Below are 8011 nucleotides of genomic sequence, written 5' to 3'. Positions count from 1 at the left end.
AGATTAAACAATCCTTTTTTATATTAAAATTCCTGAACATGGATTATAAATAATTCTATCCACACCATCCATAGATGTCACTTCATCACTGCCTTTCCCTTTGTGTTCTCTTGCTGTTGGATTTTTTTTTTTTAAGGGACAGTCTTCATCTGTAAAGATTACTAACCCTTGGGAGATCCTGAGTTAGCCCTTTCTGTGTCTTGCTCAGAGACAGAATCCTGGCAGGATAATACAAGCAAGTGAAATTCTTCATGATGTGACAATCTTTCCAAAAGCATTTGGTAAGTCACAGTGAAAATAGGATCCTGGATTAGTTTGCTCTTTGATTAGAGCTTGCATAGGGATAATGGAGATGGGTTGCAAAAATCCAGACAACCATTAAATGGCAGCTTAGCAAATAACAACAACAACAACCCCCAGTGAGGCACTACCGTGATGTGGTTGTGGGGTTTAAGTGCTCCAAGGAGGATGAGAGCTATGCCAGAGGTTCGACCATACTGGACAGGCCTCATCAGAGGAGCCAGACAAAGAGTGCCTCTCCCATAAACAATATGGTGTGACGTAATTTACAGAAACCTATACCAGACTGGTCGTTGCCTGGGTCAACAAGGACTGCGCTAGGTGTTCTAGTTCCTGGACATCTGGTGACAAGTGGGCTACAGGACTCAGGACTGTTGGCTGAGCAACCAGGACCAGCAGCTGCAGGACTACTGGAAGAAAAGTTGTTTAGCCATTGCAAATATACAAAGACTGAAAACAAAGAAATAATGATCTGCTATTACAAATCATGTCCAATGAGAAGAGGATACCTGAAAAGAACACACCACTTCTGGAAAGAACAACATCCAGAATCAGAAATAAGAGGTTAGCAGATCAATGATTATTTATAATATAAAATAAAGTATTCATAGAAGTAGAACTGGAAGAACTACAAAGATCTACCCAGGGCAAAGAAACCAAAGCCTTGCCAGAAGTACTGTAGCTCAGACTGTAGAGGCAAAGTAGGAGGAGTCAGCAGTAGACAAAGCCAGAGTAGGTATTGAATTGTTTTCATTCCCAAACCAGGCACCCTCTCCTCTGCCTTCTCCTCAGAAAGAACAAAGCCCTCTAACTAAAAAACAAGAGGAATTGAAACAAAGAATAACTGAACATCTGGAACAGCACAAAACAACAGAATAAGGTTGCCTGCATGGAAGCTTGTAATGAAGAAACAGCTAGCCAAGTATTAAAAGATGCCAGTACTGTAATACCAAATATAAGCACCAGCGCACTGCAAGAAACAAACCAATTAATGTACAGCATGGCTGCAATTATAACTGAATACCTTGGATGCAAAATCAACAAACAAGGGAAAAAAAGCCAAACAGTGCACCACCAAAATGGACCAGGTTGGAAAATAAGATCAGGATGCTAAGATCAGATGCAAACAAGCTAGAATAGATGAAAGAAAAGAAGCTGAGGAACAAGACCACCAAGAAGATCAAGAAATATCACCTAGAAACAAGGAAGATCAAAGAAGTACTGGAAATAATAAAGCAGCAAATAACAGCCACAGCCAAGAAAATCAGCAGACATGAAGCTCGAACTGCACAATATATGTAGAATCTCCAATTTCAGTCAAATCATAAACGTTTCTATCAATCCAGCAATGGAGAGATTGCAATGAAGCAGTCAATACCTGACAAAGAAGAAACAGTACAGCTCTGGGTGCAGCGATGGGACAACCCAAAGAAATACAACAAGAATGCAGCTTGGATAAAGGAGGTGGATAAGAATAAAAAAGAAGCTGAAATGAAAGAACTTGTAATAACAGCAGAAATAGTGGAAAAAAGGGCAAGGAAGATCAAGAATTGGCCAGCATCAGATGAAGGTGAACTGCATGGTTTTTAGCTGAGACATCTGACTGGTCTGCACCCACTCATTGCCGAGCAGTTTAACAACATACTGCAAGGAGCTGAAATTGAAGATAGGTTTTGCCAGATGTTAACCAATCTGATAATGAAAGATCCAACAAAATGGGCAACTACAGGCAAATTACCTGCTTACCTACAACTCATATTGCTAACTGGTGTGGTAGCTGATACACTCCAACAGCATCTAGTTGAAAACAAGCTCTTTCCACCTGAGCAGAAAGGAAACTGCCCAAACAGCAGAAGAACAAAAGATCGGCTCTTAATTGACAAGATGATTTTGGAAAACTGAGAAGGAAGACCAACTGGAATGTAGCTTGGATTGATTACAAGAAGGCATTTGACTCACTGCCACATGATTGGATAATCAAGTGCCTAGAAATAACAGAAGTCAGTAGAAACATCAGAACTTTGTGCAAAGATCAATGGCACAATGGAAGACACAGTTGATGGTCAATGATGATAGACTGGGAGAGGTTAACATCAAGAGAGGAATCTTTCAAGGAGACTCACTATCACCACTACTGTTTGTCATTGCATCGATTCCTCTGTCAACAATACTGAACAAGTCAGGCCATGGCTACCAAACATCAAAAACATCTGCCAGGCTCTCCCACCTCCTCTACATGAACAATCTGAACCTGTATGGAAAAACATCATCTGAAATAGAATCACTTCTTAACACTGTCTGAACATACAGCCAAGATATTGCAATGGAGTTTGAATTGGACAAATGTGGCACCCCTACCATCAACAGGGGAAAAATAGTGAAAATTGAAGGAATCAAGATGCCCTATGGATATAACATCAAGAGTCTGGATGAAGAAGATCACTACAAATACCTGGGCATCCTTCAAGCTGACAACATCAAGCACATTGAAGTCAAAAAGAAAGCTAGTAGTAAATAAGGTCTTAAAGTCCAAATTCAGTGGAGGAAATACCATCAAGGCAATTAACAGTCATTAGATACACAGCTGGAATAGTGGACTGGACTCAAGCAGCACTAGAAACCCTGGATAGGAAGACCAGAAAAATAATGACAATGAATCATGCCCTTCATCCACGCAGTGACATTGACAGACTGTACTTACCAAGGAACATTGATGGGCATGGAATGTTGCAAGCACACCAAACAGTTGAAGAAGAAACAAGGTGTTGGAAGAATATCTGAAGGACAGTGAAGAAGATGCACTGAAACTAGTACACCGTGAAGACTTACTGAATACTGAAGAGACCAAACCGGCCTACAGGAAAGACCAAATGAAGAATAGAAAAGAGACATGGCAAGGCAAAGTATTACATGGCCAGTACACAAAAAAACTAGCAGGCAAAGCAGATAACAAGAAGACCTAGCAATGGCTAAGAGCAGGAAAGTTGAAGAAAGAGACAGAGGGACTAATTCTGCTGCACAAGACCAAGCCTTAAGAACAAATGCATACAAAGACAGCATTGAGAAGACAGCAAGAGACAGCAAATGCCACGTCTGCAAAGAAGCTGAAGAAACAGTGGACTGCCTAGTTAGCTGCTGCAAGAAGATCACACAAATTGACTACAAGCAACAGCATGACAAAGTAGCAACAATGGTGCATTGGAATATCTGCAAGAAGTACCATTTGCCTGCCAGCAAGAACTGGTGGAACCACAAAACAGACAAAATAATAGAAAATGAAGAAGCAAAAGTGCTCTGGGACTTTAGAATTCAAACAGACAAGCACCTGCCACACAACACCCCAGACTTAACAATTGTTGATAAGAAAGACAAAAAAGTCTGGATAGTGGACATTGCAATACCTGGAGACGGCAGAATAGAAGAGAAAGAACTGGAGGAAATCACAGAATACAAAGACCTGCAAATAGAAGTAGAATAACTATGGCAAAAGAAAGCCAAGATAGTACCAGTAGTAATAGGCGCCTTGGGTGCAATCCCAAAACATCTGGAGCACCATTTGAAGACCATTGGCATTGACAAAATCACCATCAGTCAATTGCAAAAGGCAGCTTTACTTGGAACAGCTTACATCCTGTGATGATACCTTTAACACCATCAAACAACATCTGCCTATCCCAGGTCCTTTGGAAGGACTTGATAAGTGGATAAAAATGCCAAATCCAGTCTAAACATCTGGCTGACTCAGGGACCAACAACAACAACAATACCCTCCTAACACTGTGCTGCCATCTAGTGGTATTTTCCATTTTAGCAGCCCAGATCCAGTAGCCCTAGTCTTATAGGAGTCTTCATATATACTCATTAATATGTATAATCAAGATGAATGCAGTATTAATAGATGTAAGACACCAGAAATGTTGTCTTAAGCTATGAGCAAAGCAGTCAGTTCTTACTAAATTTTTCTGATTATCTAGTGACTTTATCCACAATAGCATGGAGATAACTCAAGTCTCCCGGACAACTGATTTTTCTTTCAGTTGTTATGAATGCATTTAGTGCAAAGAGCAAAAATTAGGAAGCTACCAGTCATCACCCTTCCTCTGAGATCACCTACAAACATTCTAGATTAGTGAAAGACATAGGATCTGCTTGGTTTAATGTGTGGATCCAGCCCGCTTGGTTAGTTTATAATTCAGTTTATTTTTGTCAATAAGAAAATAGGTACATTCAGTGCCCAGGTTAGCTACTTATGTGAGCCCAGGCTCTGAGAGTCAGGAACTAACCTTAACCTGATGCCCTCCAGATATATCATGACTTCCACCTTCAGGATTTCCATCTCTTTTAACAGTTTAAAATGATACTCAACACTTGAGTAACATTTCCAAAGTGAACCATAAATCCCTTTGTCTCTTTTCTTCTGAATAATCCCAAAGATCCTTTTGTAAAACAATCAAAAACCTGCAGATGTGACACAATAAGCCATTGACTCTCCTTAGCTTCAGAGATCAGCCAGAGTAGACTAACTGCTTCTAACTATTGTTGCCCAGCTAGGTCAACTGAATGATCTTAAACAGCTAAATAGATATGGGGAATAGCAGAGCTTGTGGCTACATTGACAAGCCTAGCATCAACCGAGATTCAAATTTGACTTGAAGGAGACTAGGCATGTCTTAGGTATCTGCTGTTAAAAGAAATGCTGCGTCTATCCCATGAGCAAAGGTACTAAATGTTTAATGAATATGGGACTATTATCATGATTTCACATGTAACATACAACATTCAGTTTGTTGACATAAGGGAGTGATCTTTTTAGTGGGTATGGAACTGTGTTGGTAAAGACTTACATCATAGATAGTTCTAGATATGCTTACTCAAAATAAATACCATTGTATTCAATGAGCTTCCCAATAAGTAGGTTTGGTGTTGCAGCCTTAGATGTGTAGCCATTCTCCTTCAACAGGAAGCCTATTGAATTGTTTTTGATAACTAGACAGATGCCTTTTGTGTAAAGGTTCCACATGCGTGTGGATGTGTGTGTGGAACCTTTATAAAAATCTTTTGGTGTAATCATCATGACCATCATCGTCATCAGTGCAATGACCAGATGTGTCCAGATCTGTTTTATTTGTTTATGGCAATGTTTGTATTACAAAAATTAGAATCAAGCTTTGACCTTACACCTCTTTAGGTTCCCAACAATCTTATAGAAAAAGCAAAGCCATTAATGTTATCTCTTCAGAAATAAAGAATTATGGCAATGCCAAACCATTATTTTGTGCAGCTTCTTTTCTAAAGCTTTAATTAAACAATCAAATGAGTTGTGGTTTCACAGGCGTGCAACGCAGTGTTATTATGGCAATATATGTGAGCGAGTGTGTCATCAGACACAGGAAGCTGCCAGCGTTGCACTGCTTTTCAGCATCCTGGTACGTGTATATGTGTATACTCCAAGTGTATAATGCCAATACAGACTTTTTTTTACAAAAATGTGCACTGCACACCATCAAATGTGCAGGAAGGTGAAATCTGCCAGGCAAATATTGCAGCTTCCTGAGCGGGTGTGGCTTAATGATGCATTTGGGAGGGAGCTGTAATTATTCAGCATGAATCATTTCGTTATTTTATTAGCCCAGGCAGGTTTCTGCAGGTGGAAGGGGTGAGTTTTAAAAAGAAGCAGAGAGTGAGTGAGTTTTTATTGAGCAGAATGCTCATTCTCTTGCTAAACCTTCCATTCGTTCTCCGTGATCAGGTTAAATAATTCTGTTCTCTAACCAATTTCTGCAGGCCCAGAAACTCCTGCCTCAGTGAAATGGGGAGTGGGATTTTGTTCGTGGGCCCCTTTTATGCGTGTGCAATCACCTCCTATAATGCCACACAGCCAAGGGCATAGTTGTTCCTGGAGTGGCCTGTCCAGAATTAATAGGGGACAGCAGATTATGCAGGCACATGGATCAATGGTTACTCTATTTCCATTTCATTATGCCAGCTTTTTTTATTACTCTAAATTTATTCAAATGTGTTTCTTTTTGCCCTCTTAATTATTTTGAAGGTAGGTTAATACATTCCTGGGTTTTGATGATGCATAAATGGCCGCCCTTTATATAAACAAAGGATGCTTCAGTCTGGAGAAGGACCATAGTGGTTCCAAGGGCACCCCCTGGGCAGGAGTCAAAAAAGTCAAAATGGTGGTCACAACTATGTAATCAAAGCCCCACCCTTTCCCCTTGGTGGATGCCCTTGATGTTACAGGGGATTTTAAAAAATTAACCATGGCATGTGGGAATTGTGCACAGTAGAAGCAACGTGTGAGATTTTTCAATAGAATTAATATGTGTGTGTATGCATGGACACAGTTCTTCCAGTTTGGTTGCTTGTGCCATTAAAATTGAAAGGGAGGGGGTTCCAAGTGATGAATCAGTTTTCTGACTAGCGGAAAATCATTTGCATCATGGAATGGAATCATTTGTTAGGCATTCCATCCCTTCCTCATTCCGTTCTTTGCCTAATATTCCATCTCTCCTAGTCAGCATTCTGAAAGCATGTCCCATCATCCTTGGGGGGGGGTTGAGGGGAAGGGGGATTCTCTCTCTCTCTTCCCACACCTTTAGAATTTTTTCTCTTCAAAGAGCTTTTGCCCTTCTGCAAACTTTACTGTACAGAATACTTCCCTTTGCGCATGGGTGTTTTAAGAATACAAACCTGGAGAATGTTTACTCTTAGTACGTAGAATTAATATGGAATAGTAAGACTTGTTTATTTTCTAAATGAAAATAAAGAAAATAATCCTTGGCAATAGTTATTGCCATGAAAAAGCTTGTTAATCTTACCTGCTTCCTTAAATCTATGGTAGACCTTGGGGAAAATATTTTTTAAAAATATTTTTATTTTGTTGTATGGCAAAAAGGGAAAGAAGAAAAAAAAGGACACAAACACACTATATTATATATAAAAATAGAATCCATTGAAATTGTTAAATGAATCAGTATTATTTGCATGGTCAAGCTTTAATTAGTCTTTTCATTGCATCAAAAGAGTGCCAGTGAGAAAGAGGGCACATTGCAAATCTGGACTAACGCCACCTTTCCAACACTGGAAATTATTTTCTATACTATCCCTTTGTATGATAAATCCATAATCCATATAGTGATAAATTCCAAATTTTTAGTATATGATTCAAAAGCACATTCACATTTTTTAAAACATATTTTTGCAACATCATACTATCAACTTTGTGAATATAAATTAAAATGGAGCATTAATTGAACAAGGCTGTTCTGCAGACAAGTTTTTCTTTATCCGTATTTCACTTCCAACGTAACGGAATCAGTGACCGTGACCAGCCCTTCTGGAACATTCTGTGAGGGATCTGATTGGTAGCAGGTAGGTAAGGTAAGCGAAGAGGACTGCAAGAACATCCCATATGCCAGCTGATCGCCAATCAAAGCCAAAACCTACAGATGGCAACTCAACTGGATATGCCAGTGATCGGGCCAATCCTGATGGGGGAGGGCAAGCATGAAATGAAATAACATAAGGAATAGTAGCAAAGAGAGAACTAACATAGAGCATAAGGTAACAGTGACAAAATAGAAATTAAGAAAATTGAAACTATAAGATAAAGGATATGATTGACATTGGTCATAAGACAGATTTCATACAATACTTACTTGTCAATAAGAAGAAATGTAAAGCGGAATCTAATTCAAAGAGG

This window comes from Python bivittatus, unplaced genomic scaffold (genome assembly GCF_059951505.1).
Source record: "Python bivittatus isolate LINGU-HERP-01145 unplaced genomic scaffold, Pbiv_v1 ctg000590_np1212, whole genome shotgun sequence".
NCBI classification, from domain to species: domain Eukaryota; kingdom Metazoa; phylum Chordata; class Lepidosauria; order Squamata; family Pythonidae; genus Python; species Python bivittatus.
Note: the sequence above shows the minus strand (reverse complement) of the source record.